This window comes from Rhinopithecus bieti, unplaced genomic scaffold (assembly GCF_001698545.2).
Source record: "Rhinopithecus bieti isolate Rb0 unplaced genomic scaffold, ASM169854v2 scaffold_22452, whole genome shotgun sequence".
In the NCBI taxonomy this organism is placed as follows: Eukaryota; Metazoa; Chordata; class Mammalia; order Primates; family Cercopithecidae; genus Rhinopithecus; species Rhinopithecus bieti.
The window spans coordinates 777,620-795,597 of NW_016810444.1; the positions used below are offsets into that span (position 1 = coordinate 777,620).

Consider the following 17,978-nt stretch of genomic DNA (forward strand, 5'->3'; position numbering starts at 1 on the left):
GATTCACTTTGGATTTAGGCGGTTTTTGATCAAGATGAACTTTAAAATGGCGGTGCTTGTCCAAGATGGCGATGCTCCCGCTTTGTCAATCCAGGCTCTGTAGTTATTAGAAAGATGAGGGGTGATGTGTTCTTGCTGGCTCCTTCCTGCTGATGAGGGGACCGAGAGTTTTCTGGTCTTGCATTGACTGTAGTATTAACACTGTATGTAGATGTTTTGGGGTAGTTTTCTGTGAAATGGCCATAATCCTGTCAGTTAAAAATCTTTGAAGTAGGTTAATTAGGCAGGGTAAGAACATTAGTCCTAGGCATATTATGAGGAGAGGGCCCAGGAATGGGATGAACCATGGTGTGATTTTGTTCCCAAACCAAGAATCTATTTGGTTGTTTTGGTATTCCCTTAGTTTTTTAGCCCTTTGTTTAAGTTTTTCAGCAGTGTCTCTTACTAGGTCTGATTGGTTGAGATAGAAGCGACATTCCTTGTCTAAGGAGAAGCAGAAGCATGCGTTTGGAAAGATCCATGTGTTACTTTCTATTAGTAACCATTGTTAAAAGACAAATCATGGTAGGACTGGTTTACTTTATTATACTTGGTTTAATTATTTGTATACAGTCCAGTAAGAATAATTATTTGTTACATAGGCCTTTTAAATTTGATTTGTTGGAACTTTGTTCCATAGAAGGAATCTGAGATAAGACCTTTTTTAAAGCCCAGCCCAGCCATGGATTTGTACCATCAAATACCTATGAGAATTCCTCTCTTGTTGAGGTTCCAAGATAACCTGGGGTTCCTGGCCTGTCAGAAAGTGACATTCTTTACTTACCACAGGTCCGAAACCCTGTACAGGGACTGTATACATAAAATATGAGGCCAGTTTCCAAGGGCTTTGTTGCCTTCTTAAGTCAAGTTTGATTCCTGAAAGGTAAGCATATGATTCCAGTCAAAGCCTTGGTAAAAATAACCAGTTTTTCCAATTGTGTCCTGTTACGAAAGCAAACAGATTCTTATTGCACTTATGCAAATAACTATATTGCCACAACTTCAAAATGTCAAAAAGATTTCTGCTCCTGTCTCCTATTAGTTCAGTTCATGAAGTTAATTCCTGTCCTGCTTGATATTAATGAACATTTTTAGCTCTTCAAGAGTCCTGAACGTTTTTCCTCTATTCTGATGTCACAATCTCCAAAGTTATCAGAAACCTGCCCTCAAGAGTACCTGTTAGAGCTTTATAGCTGATTATAAAGCCACCTTCTAAAGAGAACCAAAACTAGACAACAATTATTTATGGATGACCAAAAGTTTTATGGTAGCCATCGTTAAAGTCACAATTGACAAAGATATCTGTTACCTTCGTGGCACACAATAATTTTATCAGAACAATTGTAATTATTACTGATAATGTACACGATATATCAGAATTATGGGATTCTCCCACAACTTTGGAACACATACCAATAACATATTTATACAAATATAGCCCAAGGAAAGCCAAACACCATTTTATATTTGAGAATGCTTCCTGTATGATTGTATACCAATAAGCCAAATTTTACCTTTATATTAGTGTGCTATTAATGTAAAACTCAATTTTTTTTTTTTTTTTTTTTTTTTTTTTTTTTGAGATGGAGTCGCGCACTGTGGCCCAGGCTGGAGTGCAGTGGCGCGATTTCGGCTCACTGCAAGCTCCGCCTCCTGGGTTCACGCCATTCTCCTGCCTCAGCCTCCTGAGTACCTGGGACTACAGGCGCCCATCACCATACCTGGCTAATTTTTTGTATTAATACAATCTTGTAGATACATTTAACCAATTTTAATTTTGACCATAAGGTAAGATTTTAGAGACCCTTTTAAACCCTTTATAATTTTGTTAAAAGCAAATTAGTGCGTTAAGAGAAACCCATTGCGTTTTACTTTAATGCTCAGTTTACAGAAAAATTGGATGATACCCCTTCAACTTTAGCTGATATGTTTACACACAGAATTTCCTTTACAAATAACTTTCTAAAACTTGCTTAAACCTTCAAAACAAGTCTTTAACCTTTTAATCTAGGTAAAAATTCACATTCTCATGCCTCCTTATAATCTTTTTACCAAAAGTATATGCAAACTGTTCTTTCAATAGTCTTAAATACATGTTACACTGCTAACTTTTAGCAACCTTTGCTTTTGTTGGTGAGTTTGGGATTTTAATTATGTACTAGGTATAGAACCTAGAACCCAGGCAGAAGTTCAGATAAGGTCTGACTTATTCCAGTGTTTCACTCCATGTGTCCTAGGTCTCACCTGGCTGCAAAGCAGGCCATTTGTACAGCTAAGAGTTAGAGTGGCATTTTATAAAGCATTCAGGAGGCCTAATCACTTTTAAATTGTACAACATTTCTTGCATAAATTCCCTTTTATAAAATTTTTCACAACTTTCACAATCTCTAATATGCCTCAAGTTTCTAACTTGTTGTAAACATTTCTTTCTTTAAACAACCAGTTAATTTAGGATAAGAATTTATTGTGTAAGATTCATTTTTATATGAACCTTCTTTCCTTTAATATCAAAGATTATAACAGTCCTTTCCCAAAACAAACTTCCTTTATGTCTGTGGACTAGACTGTGTAAGGCCACAAGATTAGAAGTTAGGGTATTTCACTAAATAGTTCAAGATGAAGCTATCTTTATTAAACCAATATTAATGTTTCATTTATTAAAAAATTACACAAGCAAAGATTATTCTGTTTGGACTGAGTTACAGTTTTGTAGCCTCTATGCCAAATTTTGACACCTTATAGTATTTGGCAGAGATAAGTATGAAATTGCTTGATCAATACATGCAAACAAAAATGTATGCTGACAACTCTTAAGACATTTTTAATCCTGCTGTACCAGTAAGTTTCAAAGATTTAAGTAACGTGGACTGAAAAGTTCCACAGCTTTTACTTTTCCCTTAAAATATTTGATTCAAGGGCTTATTTTGCTAGGCCAATTAATTAGAGCTTTTACATAGACATTGCACACATAACACGTATATATCCACACAGACAACCAGAATAAGATCCAGTAGTTACAAGATTTTTTTATTTTCTAATTTTCCAATTGGATTATTGGCCTTTGGGTGATGCCCTTTAAGAAGAGGGCTAGGAAAACCATTTCCAGGGCCTAATAAACAACCATAGCTGGAAGACAAAGACAGATTTTGAGAGGCACTTGTTCACCTCTAATTCCAGGGCTTCCAAAAGGAAAACAGAGATTTTTCCCAAAACAGGATTTGTGGGGCCTCTTCTGCTTTCCCAAGGAGTCCCAGGACACCAGAAGTAATTTTAGGGCCTTCCATACATGCACCAAGAGTGGCAAGACAGAGTGGAGAAAAGTAATTCAGTTGACTTGGAAAAAACCTTTTTCAGGAGAACAAGATTTATGAAGAGAAAAACATAAAGGTCTTTTGAATATATTCATAGCTCGGATGTCCATTTTAATTAAGCCGAGCACTCTTTTTCATCAGGGGTGAGAGTGGAGGTTAGAATTATCTAAATATCATGCTAACTTAAAGAATTGGTTTATATTCAGGAATTCCCTGTGATAATGACAGGGATTTTCAGAGAAAGATCCCAGATGTTGTTCGATCTGTGACAAATCAGACATGGAGGAAGGGACATGAACGAGAGCAATGCCTTCAACCCCAGCCACTTTCTGGAGAGGGAGAATGTCAGAGGTTGCTTGACTGGTTGGAGTGGTTTTTGAATGGATAACAGGTGGAGAAGGAGGAGGAGCAGGGTTTGGGGCTGAAGGCTTGGGGGCAGGAGGGGCCACGGGGGTGGAGGCTTCCAACGGGTGAGGAGCAAATGCAGGAAGATGAGAATACAGTGGGAGTTCATCTGCAGGGTCAAAAGGGGTTTTGGAAGAAGGGGTTTCGAAGGAAGGAGTTTCAGAGGAAGGGGAGACCCGGGGAGGTTTTCATTAAGAAGAAGGATTTCATGAGGGGTGCAAGGTTGACGAAGGGAGGGTCGGGATGTAAGGTAGAAGAAAGCCTGAATAGAGAGAACCTCTTGCCATTTGCTGTTCTTGATTATAAAGTTGTCAGGGTCCCTGAGAAGTTGAAAGTCAAAGGTGCCATTTTTTGGTCATCCGCTGTCATTACATCTAATTTGTGTTGGGGCCAGGCCATGTTGCAATAAAAAACCAAATGCTTTGGCTTTATGCTTCCTGTAAGATAAGTCTGGTGAGGTTGTGAAGGAGACAGCCCAGTGGAGAGGACATAGGAATGTGGGATTTTTGGGCACCTATGTGGACTGGTAAGAGGAAGTCGAGAATGTCTGTTTTTGTTCCAGGCATTCCCAGACAAAAGACAGAGACCAGGAATCCTCTTTATAAAGAGGATAATCAAGCTGAGAAGAAACTGGGCATCCCCAAGATTTCTTCCAGCTTAGTCCCTTGTCCTCCAAGGACTGGGACAACAGACCTGACTTTCCTGGGTACCACGAGAAAGCCAGCGGAGGGCAGATCTTACCAGTTGGTTGGATTAGTGTCCAACATTGGATGTTCTGGTTGGAATTGGCAAAGGATCTCTTGGACTGGAGCTGCATGAGGAAGGGAGGGAGAGGGAGAGAGAGAAAGGGAAGATGAGGGAGGAAGAGGGCAGAGAGTGAAGTGCCCATTGCAGGCTGTCAGAGGTGGATTTCTGAGACCTGAGGGTTTTGAGGCTCACTGGAGAGTAACCCCAGCCTGAGCCTCACAGTCCCCTTCAGGTTAGTGTTGTCCTCCTCAAGCAAATCACTCGAAAAGTGAAGATGGAGTGGGAGACAGGATCCAGTGGGATGAGCAGTTGCTATCTACTGCTTCCTGGGTTGCAAGAGAGCCTCTACCTCTAACGCCCATCCCGGGTTTTGGGACCAAATGTAAGAGTTAAGGAAAGAGGAATGAAACACCTAAAGTGGCTCAACAGTCAAAGACAGGTTTATTTCAGAGAATAATCCTAACAGGGATTTCTGGTTGATTCCAGTCAGGAGTATTCTCTTTTACAGACTAAGACAATTTAAAGTTTCAAGATGAGGGAACCTATTACAGGTTTGGAATGTTTCTGTGTGGGGAAGAAGTTTATTGCAGGGTTGGAATGTCTCTGGTCAGAGGAGAGGAAATCTTGGGGCTGACATCCCTCCCTCTGGAAGAGAGGTTATCTTGGGGCTGGAATGTCTTTGGTTAGGAGGGGTTTATGTTACAATTGGAATGTTTCTGGTTGGAGATGTCATTTGTGGCTTACGGTCATGCTGACCTTAGCCATTAGGCTGATTTCCTTTGGATTTAGGTGGTTTTTGATCAAGGTGAACTTTAAAATGGTGGTGCTTGTCCAAGAGGGTGCTGTTCCTGCTCTGTCATTCACTAGCTTATGATGGATTCTACAACTGTTCTAATATTTGAACCGTGTTTCTGTAGGATAATTTTATGCCAAATAGTATAAATCTTGGAAAAAATCGTTAACAAAAATGTTGGAAATTATAGAAGATAATAAATATAACAAAATTGTAGCAGAGGTTTGGACATATTTGACAGATGAGAGATAAATTTTTTAAAAAATATCTTAAGTAATATAATAAATATACTTTTGTGCCAAACTTTATAAAGTAAAAGCATATGCTTCTCTAATAGAATTTATTTAAAGAAAACATAATAAACAAAATAAAATGGAATTATACAGATTACTTTTATAAATCAGATTATCCTAACCCTAGGAAATTATTAAAAATGAAAACCAAATACAAATCAAACCATATATATTCTAGAAATATGTATATATTAAAAACATGGGCAAACAGAAAACTTAAATTTACTGATAATTCTGAAAATAAAATTGTAGTCAGCTGCGTACAAAAATTGATGTGATTTGATTTACAAAATAGAAAACAATTTAGAAATTGATGGTTTTATAATGCAACGAGGAGTATTGAAAATAAGTAAGCAATAAGCTCAAACGCTTGAGAGAGCAGAAATAAGAATGACTGAAAATTAAAGTATTAAATGAGTGAGAAGAAATGATTTATAAATTTTGAACTAAAAGTAATAACTTCTTGAAAATCCAATAAAATCAGCAAAAGACTGTGAACATTCTTGAAGAATAAAGGAAAAACATAGATAATCTTTAGAGTAAATAGGTAAAGCCTAAATACGTGTTTTAAAGATAATACTTTTCCTACATTCTGAAAACGAAACAAGAGAAACTGAACAGTTTTTAGAGATGTACAATATGAAGTGACTTATATATAAAATGACTTTAAAATATATTAAACATGTTGTACTACTTAATATTTAAGTAAAATATTATGAAATTTAATAGAGAATTCACTCCTCTCAGAAGTTGCTGGGCTTCACGGAAGTTTCCTCAACTAACAGGAAGTCCTTTAATATGATGATTTATACAAAACATTGAAAAGAAGAGAAATACCCCCAAGTTCTTGGAAAAAAATGAGTAATTTTGATATGACTACCCTAACAACGGTAATAACTATAAATCTCACTTTAAAAACTAAATAATTTCAAACAAATTGAAGTGATATATTAGTTAAATGACCTAACAGACTTTCTTTTAGGAATGTTAAGGAATGTTCATCATTTGTTTTGGATAATGAAGTCAGCAGAGGAAAAAAAAATATAAGTAACTGCTAACCTTATGGGTATCTGCAACACACTGAAAATTATCTAATAAAAGGTACAAAGAAAAGCTTATCACTGTTAGAGATAATTAGAAAGTGAATGATCTTATTTAGCATTAGACAAACACATAAAAGAGAAATACGTATTCAAATGGAAGGAGTGAAATTACCACCACATGCTGATCTGTTTTTCTATCAAGAAAATAACAGAGAATCTACTAAAGTAAAAAAACGAAAGGAAGAAAAACCATTATCATTAATATAAAATTTAATACAATACCTGATTATTATTCAATTTCTAAAAAATCTTTGTGATTACACAATAACTAGCTAGTAAATATTAGAAGAATGTGATCACGAGGAAACGAAAAGGCATAATCTTCAACTTTTTTAACGCCATTGTGACGGCAACCATCTGATTGTTTTATTCTAATTTATTCCCACCTCCAATTATAAGAACAGCTTCTTTCCCAGTGATGGCTACCCCTAATGATGTATTCTCTGCACCAGAGGAGTTTGCAGCTCTGGCTGCTGGAAATTCTTGAACTCAGAGAGTGTACATATAAATTTATAAGCCGGGTCTGGAAAATAGCTGTGATATGCAAGCTTCATGTTTCAGTGGATTAAGTTTGCTCTTGTCATCCTCTTCCATGTAGTTCATTCAATCATTTACTCTACTGTTAATTGATTAAACATTTATTAAACTACCCTGTGTCCAGGCTTTCTTTTAGGTCATCAGGCTACAATAATAGAAAAGACTAACAATTTTGCTGCTCTGATAAATTATACACTCTAGTCTAGGGACAGAAATTAATGAAATCACATTTCATTGTATTCAAAATTTAGTAACACTGACCTTTGGTCATTTTTATCCTTTATCCCTCTACTTGAACTTGATTTTAGATAAGTTTTGACATACTATACTTAGACTAACTTCAAATTCCTTTCCAGTATCAAATCAATCCTAATATGAGTTGCATGTACCTGAAGTTCAATGTTTTTGGCATAAATTGTTCTCGCTAATTCTTTTTTTAATCTCCTTTCCTTTTTCCACTCACCAGTCACCCAGAGGCGCATGATCAATTAACATATACATTTAAAAATCATGCTCACAACATTAGATAAATGTTGGAGATTCATACATTAAAATCAAAATTGTGTACATACTTTGCAATTATAATGAGAAATATTAATGAATTCCCAAAAAAAGTGTAGTTTCCTGATTTTTATATTTATAAACTGATTATATATTATATATATTTTATAATATATATTATAGATTTATAACAAATCACTGACTGAAAATGTAGTAAAGTGGAGAGAGTGAATGAAATACAGGCTGCTTTTTGATTGTGAGAAATGTCTAACAAATATTTATAAATTGATTCTTATAATTTGAAAACTGTTAGGCATAAAAATTATTATTTTCACATTTAGTAAATACAGTTGACCCTGAAAAACAAGAAGCTTAGAGGCCCTGACCCCATGTGCAGTCAAAACTCCACTACTACTTTTGACTTCCCAAAAACCTGACTAATAACATTCTGTTTGCTGGAAGCCTTACGAATAACATAAACAGATTAGCACATATTTTGTGTATTATCTGTATTACATACTGTATCCTTTTAATAAATAAACTAGAGACAAGAAAACATTATTAAGAAATTCATAAGGAAGGAGAATACATTTACAATTCATTCAGTGCAAATGGATCATCATAAAGGTCTTCATCCTGGTTGCCTTCAGGTTGAGTACGCTGAGGAGGAAAAGAAGGTGTTGGTCTTGCCATCTCAGAGGTGGCAGAGGCAGAAGAAAATCTGCGTGTAAGTGGACCCATGCGGTGCCAACCTATGTTTTTCTAGGGTCACCTGCGTGTGTCTGCCATGCACATTTTTCATATGTATTTTAAAATTTTCCAAACAGGTGAAAACTGAAACACTATTTGTATTATTTGTTGCTGGCAAAACTCCTGTATAATAAGTAGGTAACCTGTGTAATGGTTTTTATTTGTATAAATATTTTAAACATACACGTAACTAACATTTAATTGCTGTAGATAAGAGCATTTTCTGATAAACATTTGAAAATTATTCAATATCACACATGATAGAAGAATCCAGAAATAAGGACAAAATATCACAAAAGAATTTTTTAACAACATTTCTTTTCTAGATTACATGAGATGGTTACAAGAATGATCTATGAATGTGAGGGTTTCCCAGCTTTCAACCACACCTCAGCTGCCACAGCACCGAAACAGAGATTGTATCCCAGAATCAGGATAAATGAGTGGCCTGAAGGGTCAACACTTGCAATAGCTTGGCTAAGCATAAGGACCAATGTGATCTGCATCACCTTAGAATGAAAAATCACTGTAAGAAGAGACAGAAAGTCAATAGCAAATAATAAGAGGAAAAGCATCACAGATATCATGGATCTCTGAATTCCATTGCATTGAGCTTCATATGTCTGAGATATTTCCACAGGGAGATTGACAAGAGAAACATGTAAGGATAGAGGAAAGGGTATGAAGGATCCGACAGTAAATATAATCAGTTTCGAGAAGTTTGTACTTTTAGTAGAGACAAGGTTTCACCAGGTTGGCCAGGCTGATCTGCCCACCTAGGCCTCCAAAGTGCTGGCATCATAGGTGTGAGCCACCATGCCCTACCCAAAATATTTTCTTATCATATACAGATGTTTGTTTGGGTAGTCGTAAAGATGGTTAATTGGTAGACTTGAAACTATGTACTTTTGTTATATAAAATCATATTTGTTCACCTATTAGAGTATAAAAAGGTGTTTGTCACTTAAAATTTCTTTTAGGGTTGCAAAGATAGGTTGAATTTATTCAATAACCTTGTGAAAAATAACCATCTGATTATGAACTCATGGTCATATTCTCTTTAAGGCGTACAGTAAGAAAAGGCTGGCTGGGCGCGATGGCTCACGCCCAGGTGAGCAGGAGGCCTAGGTGTGGATTGCCTGAGCTCAGGAGTTCACGACCAGCCTGGGCAACATCGTGAAACCCCGTCTAAAAAAAATTAGCTGGGTGTGGTGGTGTGTGCCTATAGTCCCAGCTACTCAGGAGGCTGAGGCAGGAGAATTGCTTGAACCTGGGAGGCGGAGGTTACAGTGAGCCAAGATCACACCACTGAACTTCAGACTGGGCAACAGAGTGAGACTCCATCTCAAAAAAAAAGAAAAAAGAAAGAAAGAAAAGACTGCAGATTCTTACACAGTAAGAGCAGTCTGCCTTGTAAAGTAACTTGAATACACTTGAAAGAAAGTAAACACATGGACTATTTGATGAAGCCATTTGCAACGGTAATATTTGCCATTTTATCCTAAGGGTATTGGAATGCACAGTGCATTGAACACACATACTTATTCCTACCATTTTCCCATGTCCCTATACAATTATAGTAAAGAAATACCCAATGACAAACAGGATAAAAGAGGAGATGACAGCAAACAAAAAATGTAACAAAATTGTGGAACTGGGATGACAAATCAAAAATTACCAGTTTGTGAATCAGAAAAAGCCAAAACCAGACATGAAGAGAGGACAATGTTGCAATCAATGTACACAGGAACACCTGAAAAATTGGTGCTTTTGGATTAGTGCATTTTCCTATCCAGAAACTTATATATAGTCAGATTATAGTGTATAATCTTCATCAAAGTTTAGTCTTTCTTCTTCAGCTGAATCCTCTGCATTTCTTGTTATTTGATTTTATGTATTTTGAATTGTTGAATGAATAGGGTTATCTTGTCATTCTCTCTCTCTCTCTCTCTTGCTCTCTCGCTCTCTCGCTCTCTCCCTCTCCGTGGAATTTTCTAACGCTGCTGATACCTATGAAGTATGTGAATTTGGGAACGATACTCATTCATATTGAAATTTTAATTCCTGCATCCGAAGAGTGAACATCGTGCAAAAATAATCAAAGGGCTATTGTAAGTATAAAAAAAGCTAAGGCATCTAAAATGTCACCATACTAGGTACAAAGGGATGATGAATAAATCTTTAGCTAGTCATCCACATACAGAAATGCAATATATGATAAAGATAATAATTCAATCACTAAAAAAAACTTGGTTATTCTACGTTGTTTGGGGACAGTGATGTATTCAATTATTTTTCAAAACAAATTTTACACCTCTGCCTCACAACATGGGCTTCCTCGTAGCATGTGGCGGTTTCTTTAGAGAACCAGTTGGAATTGCAAGGCATTTTTATGATCTAGACTCAAAAGACACAAAGCATCACTTCTGACATATTCTGTTGGTCACGGCAGTAACAAAATTCCAACCAAGTGGAAGGGGGGTGAAATCACACCTCACCCCTTCCAGAGACGATGTAAGGTCCCGTTGTAAGAAGATAATAAAGATGAAAACTACTGTTGCGACTGTCCTTGGAAAATACAATGTGCCACACATCCCAGTTTCCAAGATGTTACATAATAAAAAATCTGCACTTTGAAATCAACAAACTACGGTTGTAATTTATGGTTCTTAAGCAGGAGGAGTAAAATCTTTTTTCTAAGATAAAACATACATGTTTATCTAAACAAAGTGAGTTATTCATTAATCACTTTTTTTAAAAATCCCTCTTTTAAAACTACATACATAAGAGGGTGTTGTGCCGATACCCTTTTTTTTTTTCTTTCCCTGAGACCACGTCTTGCTCTGTCGCCCAGGCTGGAGTGCAGTGGCACTATCTCCACTCACTGCAACCTCCATCTCCTGGGTTCAAGCAGTTCTCCTACCTCAGCCTCCCAAGTAGCTGGGATTACAGGCGTAAGCCTCCATCCCCAGCTATTTTCTGTTATATTTTTAGCAGAGACGGGGTTTCATCATGTTGGCCATGCTGGTTTCCAACTTCGGACCTCGTGATCCACTCTCCTCAGCCTCCCCTAGTGTAGGGATTACAGACATGAGCCAACCCGCCCAGCTGACAATTTTATAGATAATAAAAATAGCTACTGACATGAGAGCAGTTTCTTATAAAAGCTTGTGGATTCAGCTGTAAAAGTGGCAATCCACTCTGACTCCCCTCTCCACTGCAGAGAGCTTTCTTCTTTCACGTATTAAACTTTTGCTCCAGCCTCACCCTTTGTGTCCACACTCCTTAATTTTCTTGGTCATGAGACCATGAGCTCAAATAACATCTTAATAATAATACCAGTGACCTGGATCTATTTTGGTAATACCAGCTCTGGGGCCAGGACACAGGAGACACTCTCAGGCAGAAGACTGAAATCTGTGCAAGTGTTATGCAAATTTGTCCCTTCATGGACAAAACTCAGACCAGTCTATCTCTTGGATTTCTAAAATTTTACACTCATTGTGATGAGAATCAACATTTGGTCTATTTCAAAGGATTTGCTCAAATGTTGCCAACGCTAACATGGCTCAGCAGAAAAATGCATGTAGTGTATATTAAGAAAGCACATAGAGTATCTACATTGACAGGGTTTTCACAATCACAAAAAAAGGAATTAATTTGTATGAGTATCTTTATATGAGGTCAAGGAGGAAAACAGTTTACTGTAAGTCTACTTAAATGTTCTTATGATTTAAAACAAACTTACTTACTCAGGAAAAATATATTTCTCGCCTCACCTGTTAAAGTCTTAGGAAAGTTTAACCTTGATAATCTCCTAGTAACAGAACTTATGTTTCTTTTCTGAACCTCATTCCCTCTCATATTGTAGTAATGAAATGAATAAATGAATAGTAAGTAAGAAGTGGAGCACAGTAAGCTCTGAGAACTCACTGCCTTCTGTTCCACTTACTACCTTTATAAGAACCTTGGTATGTACCTAAGCCATGTCATCTGTAAAACTAAGGTAATGATAACAATCATATCTCCCTGATATAGTGGTTTTGATGATTAAGTGGAATATAGTAAATGTTTAAAAAATGTTTTCTATTATAACCAATTTGGCTAGGATGGGTGGAAAGAATAGAAAAATGCTAAATTAATTGTGAAATACATAATATATATTTATGGGTCATCAAGATCAAATTAAAAAATATAAACGATTACCATGATAGTGAAACCAAAGTTTTTAAACAAGTGGAAGCAAAGTTAAGTCTCAAAGACTAGTGTGTTTATTTGCTAACTGTATTATCAGAATGCTTAGTTGATACAATGAATACAATAATTCTTCCAACTCACATAAACTACCAGACAAGTAACTCAATGCAATTCACTCACTGTCAGAGAAGTTTATCCCCTCTGCCAATGTTCATCTTTCCTGGCAAACCATCCTTCAGTATTCCAGGCAAACTAGAGCAAGGTGAAGTTGAAGAAGATTCTACTTTATATTCCATTCAGAGAGCTTCCAGGTCTTCAAAAAGAGTGAGACATGTGGGTGTGAAAGAGCTGAGGCATGAAATTTGGATCTTATCGTAAGTCCAGAAGGGAAAACAAGGGATTCGAAGCACAAGGGTGATATGCTCTAATTTGATCACTCTGATTGTTGTGAGGGAACTGATATGGGATGTACTGGGGGAAAAATGTTACCAAGACCAGGTTGAGGCTGTTAAAGTCCTCCAGGAGAGAGCATCAAGGGCTGAACAACCTTCTAGGAAAGATCATGCAAGTGGTCAGATTTGGGATGTATTTTGAAGGTGGAAACAATTAGATCAGTTAATGCTGGAGGGAGTGAGGATTTTTGAACCACTAGGTAAATACCTGTCAGTAACTGACAAAATGTTGGGATGTGTTATGAGAGATGAATCCTAAAATTTCATATGTTGAAGACTGACCCTTCAGGGCCTCAGAATATGAACATCCATAGTAAAAGGCAAGTGTGGTGCTGAGGGCTGCCTCTCACCTCTAGGTGCCCAAGCTCCTGCAGCAGTCCTGTTTCTCCCTTTCACCCACCCACCCTCACTCACAGACAGTGTCCCTTTCAGCTCTGTTTTTGATTTGTCTGGTGAGAGCATAGCTGATATTTATGCTTTCCTGATACACTAGTCTCTTTTACTGATTGCTGACATTGGAGAAGGTCATAGAAGGGACCTGAGCTGAGCGACCTTTAGGGGCATTTCCTGTTCTTATCCTGTACTCTGCTGCCAAGAAGAAATCTGTCTTTCACCAGGCCTGCGGTTTTCTCAGCTGCCCACATCATCAGGCAATATCTGCCTGGCACTCCTCTTTGTTCCTTTTCTCTGACCTTCCTTTTTGACGTGATAGTTGACCTGAAGTCACCTAAACAGGATTGCTCATCTCCAGGTCTAATGGAAAACAGTATCTGGTGAAACCAAAGACAATAATCCCAGTAACATATTGGAAGCTGCTTGGCTCAAGTAAGTACTCTGTGCCTACAATACAACTCATAAAGCCCAACTAGAACTGATCCACTTCCCACAGGACCAGAGAAGAATTGCCAATTAAGAATGCATTCCCACTTCAGATGCGTCTATATTTATTTCAGGGAAAACACCAATCCTCCTGGATCCCTTAGGAGAACAATGTTGCCTGTAGCAAAATCTAATCTACTAGGAAACTTTCTTGTATTATTATCTGCAACTCTTCAGAAGGGCCAGACCAGACCCTCATATGCACAGTACAGGATCCACTCATGCACACCTGTCTAGGGGCTTGTCTGTATGATTTTCTGTCACATGGCCTCTCAGCCATGCCTCCAATGAAGCTATCCTCAAATAAAGACTCGCCATGCACAAAAAGTGAAAAATTACACAAGACCTACACAAGATCTGAAATGGAGAGTGCAGCTGGTGATACTGACTAGTATATTTTATGAATTGATGAACAGGGAATTTGTAGGTATCACAGAGTAATTAGCAGCTGAGAAGAGGGCTACCAATCCAGGACCCTGAAAGCACATTTTGGAAGCTTAATAGTTTGTTGTCCAATTGTAGAGACAAAAATGAAAATAAAGGTAGTGAGGAGTACCATACACCATTAGTTAGAAGATTAAATAAAGGACATCTCCCAAAAGTCATGTGGGGAGAAAAACAAATACATAGGAAGAAAATTACACATGACAAGATAGACTCAGAATATAAAATATCAACAAATAAGTGTGAGAAAGAGAATGAGAAAGAATGAGTATTAGAATATTATAGAAAAAATCCTCTGTGTGAAAGAACACTCTGATGAAACAGGTGACATAAATACTGAGTAAAAAACAGAAGACCAATCAAGGCTTTTGAGGCTTGGATAGGCGTTACAAATCATCAAGTTGAATGTATAAAGGAGGCCACTTAGTTATCAGTGATGAGGACTACAGTATTTGTTAGAAGAAATAAAGCAGAGGATGAATTCTATAGAATATTCTGGAAAAAGTAGAGGTCTTAGCTATATGACATTGTGTGGCTCACTTAGGGAACCATGTATTCAGTTTGTTCAGGTCTAGAAATCCCTTGGTGGTTTCTGTGTTCAGTTTTGCTTTAATAATCCCTAAAGATATTTTTAAAACAAAAATTTTTAGCTTGCCTGTGTTGTACAGCACCAAGGCTTGCCTGAGTGTAGTGAGATCCACAGTTTGGACAGTTCCTGTAGCCTGAGCAGGCTGCGTGGAAGCATTCTCTCATCTATGTGTGCCCAGGAGTGTGCTGTCCTCACACATCTCACAGATAAGCAGAGACCATCTCTATTACACGAAAAATTTAGCTAAATGTGAAAATATCCACACACACACATTATGAGAGATGGAAATAAGGTATAAAAAGAGTCAGAGATATTGACCATCTTCACTGTTAGCTGTAGGATCGCTGCCCAACCCCCGGCCCCCGACACACCCACACAAACACATATACACGGAAACGAAAAGCACAGTGGAAATCAGAATAACAGTCTTCCCAAACAGATTGAAAACCAAATGATGTCTAAAGTTCAATTCTGACACTGTGCTGATTGCTTGGACACAGTTCTGTCAAAACATGTATCCAACTCATAGTTGTACCTTTTAGAAATTAGACACAAACAACATCCTACCCAACCCTTCCTGCTGGGCTAGAGTCCCAAAAGAAATGAGGGATACACTTGACCTGAGGTAAGCAAAGCAGAACCAGTCTCTGAGGTGATGAGGCCCACCTGGTAGGGAACTCAAATGTGCCATTGTTCTGCTTGTCTTTTTAAAGGGAGCTGACACGTTTCTCCCAGCACAAAGTTGGGAGTGACACCAGAGCCTCCTGCAAGATGCTTCTGATTCTGCTCTCAGTGGCCCTGCTGGCCTTCAGCTCAGTTCAGAGCTCAAGTGAAGGTAAGATCTGTTGGGGGAAGATATTGTGACTCTGATTGGGATTTAGGGGCTCACACTATAGAGGGGGAAAGTGGAGGGAAGAGAAGAGGATGAGAAAACAGATGGGACTGCAGAGTTCTCATGCCAAGGATCAGAAGATCTGTTGTGCCTTCATTCCTCATCAAGGCCTCATAGTTTATTGACTGCACAAATAGAACTCAATAAAGAATTTGTACCAGGGGAGTGAGAGAGTGAGATTTGCATTTATAGAGATATGGGACTGCTGTGAAGGACGTGGAGAATGCAAGACAGATTCAAGCAAATGCAGCTGTGAAGATCCTGTACTGATCGCAGTAGACAGGGATGATGCTGGCCTTGCTGTACGGTGGCTGAGCATCAGGAAGGAGATAAACACATGTCAGAGCTACTGCCGAGACAGAGAAATGGTTAAAACACTTGTCTCTGTCTCCATAGAGGTAGAGAATAACCAGAGTGAAACATTGTCATTTTTCTCTCTCCTGCATGTAGTATTTCAACGTGCTGGGAGTGGCATGTGTAAGATTGTATCCAAGTGGTTACTTCTGGTGGCTCCTGTTAAGAAAGCTTGCAAACATAAGCAACATATTTACAGATGACCGCCGGGCTCGGTGGCTCACGCCTATAATCCCAGCACTTTGGGAGGCCGAGACGGGCGGATCACGAGGTCAGGAGATCGAGACCATCCTGACTAACACGGTGAAACCCCGTCTCTACGAAAATACAAAAAAATTAGCTGGGCGAGGTGGCGGGCGCCTGTAGTCCCAGCTATTCGGGAGGCTGAGGCAGGAGAATGGCTTGAACCCGGGACGAGGAGCTTGCAGTGAGCCGAGATCGCACCACTGGACTCCAGCCTGGGTGACAGAGCAAGACTCTGTCTCAATAAAAATAAATAAATAAATAAATAAAACATATTTACAGATGAAAGAGGGCAGAAGAATCCCCAAATATGTCATTGAAATACTCAGAGCAGTTTAACTAAATAAGCACTAAGGCTTGAGGAATCATAAGAGGACAAACAGAGGCCCTTCTCTGTTGAGTTCCTGGTTGATGCTCAGTGTAGTAACAACCCTGCTTCCCCTTATATCTTCCTCCACTTCCAGTAGCATCAGACAGTGGCTGATGAGGTCCAAAGGGAGATGCACAGGGTGTGATCAGAGGTCCCTTTTCCTCGTAGAACACTATGAGCCCTGAAAGATTCACGAAGTAACTGTTCCCATCATCCTCTACTTCTTTTCTAGATGTCAGTCAGGAAGACGTTCCCTCCGTAATATCAGGTAAATCCCAATAAATTCTTGGTAAACTCTGTCTCCATTTTTTCCTGAAGTATAGATCAGTTCTCCAGTGTCTTCTTATCATCATTTTCCTCTCAGGAATTGAGTAATGTCAGTGCCCCAGAGATATAAACAGTTTTCTCCCAACCTTGATTCTAGGGACCATGAGCAAAGAAATTCGATTTTTTTTTATCACCCTTATGTGGATTAACAGGAGTTCCAATCAGGAAGCCTTGGGAATCGGGGAGGTTGGGAGTTGAGACACAGGTCAGGGAGAGAGGGGACATGTGGTGAAGACAGAGAGGTATGAAGACAGGAGGGTTTTCCAGCACTGAGCTCAGCTCTTCTTGTTCCAACTCACACAGATGAGGAAGACTCTGACCAGGTCATAGATGAGGAGCATCAGGGAGCAGCTTTGGGAGGACAGTCATGTAAACCCCATGCTGGCGATGGAAACAAGGATGATGGCCCTCAGCAGAAACCACCCCATCACGGAGGCGGCGGCCACCACCACCACCACCACCACCATCCACCACCTCCTACAGGAGAGCCACAAAACACACAGGAACCAGGAGAAAATCCCGAGGGAACACCTCCACCTTCCCAAGAGACCCGCCCATGAAGACCTCCAAAGGAGGAGTCTTCCCAGTAATCTAGGATTCAACGACAGGTATGATTCCAGTTTATTATCCATCGAAGGCTCCAACTGCTACACTTCTCCAACTTCATTGTGCCAATGAGTTCATTGAAAAGCTGTTAATATTGCCTTGTCCTGGAACACATTTCTAAAAATTGTTATTCAGATATTCTTGTA

The 17,978-nt window shown here is 38.6% G+C and overlaps 1 long non-coding RNA gene across 1 annotated transcript in view; it reads right to left on the reverse strand.

Moving 5' to 3' along the window:
• Nucleotides 1-822: 822 nt before the first annotated feature.
• Nucleotides 823-17,978, reverse strand: part of LOC108542135 (uncharacterized) — a 41,250-nt gene continuing 24,094 nt past the window's right edge. Inside the window, exon 3 of the long non-coding RNA XR_001889176.1 lies at nt 823-915. This is a non-coding gene — a long non-coding RNA (uncharacterized LOC108542135). The remainder of the gene's footprint in view (nt 916-17,978) is intronic.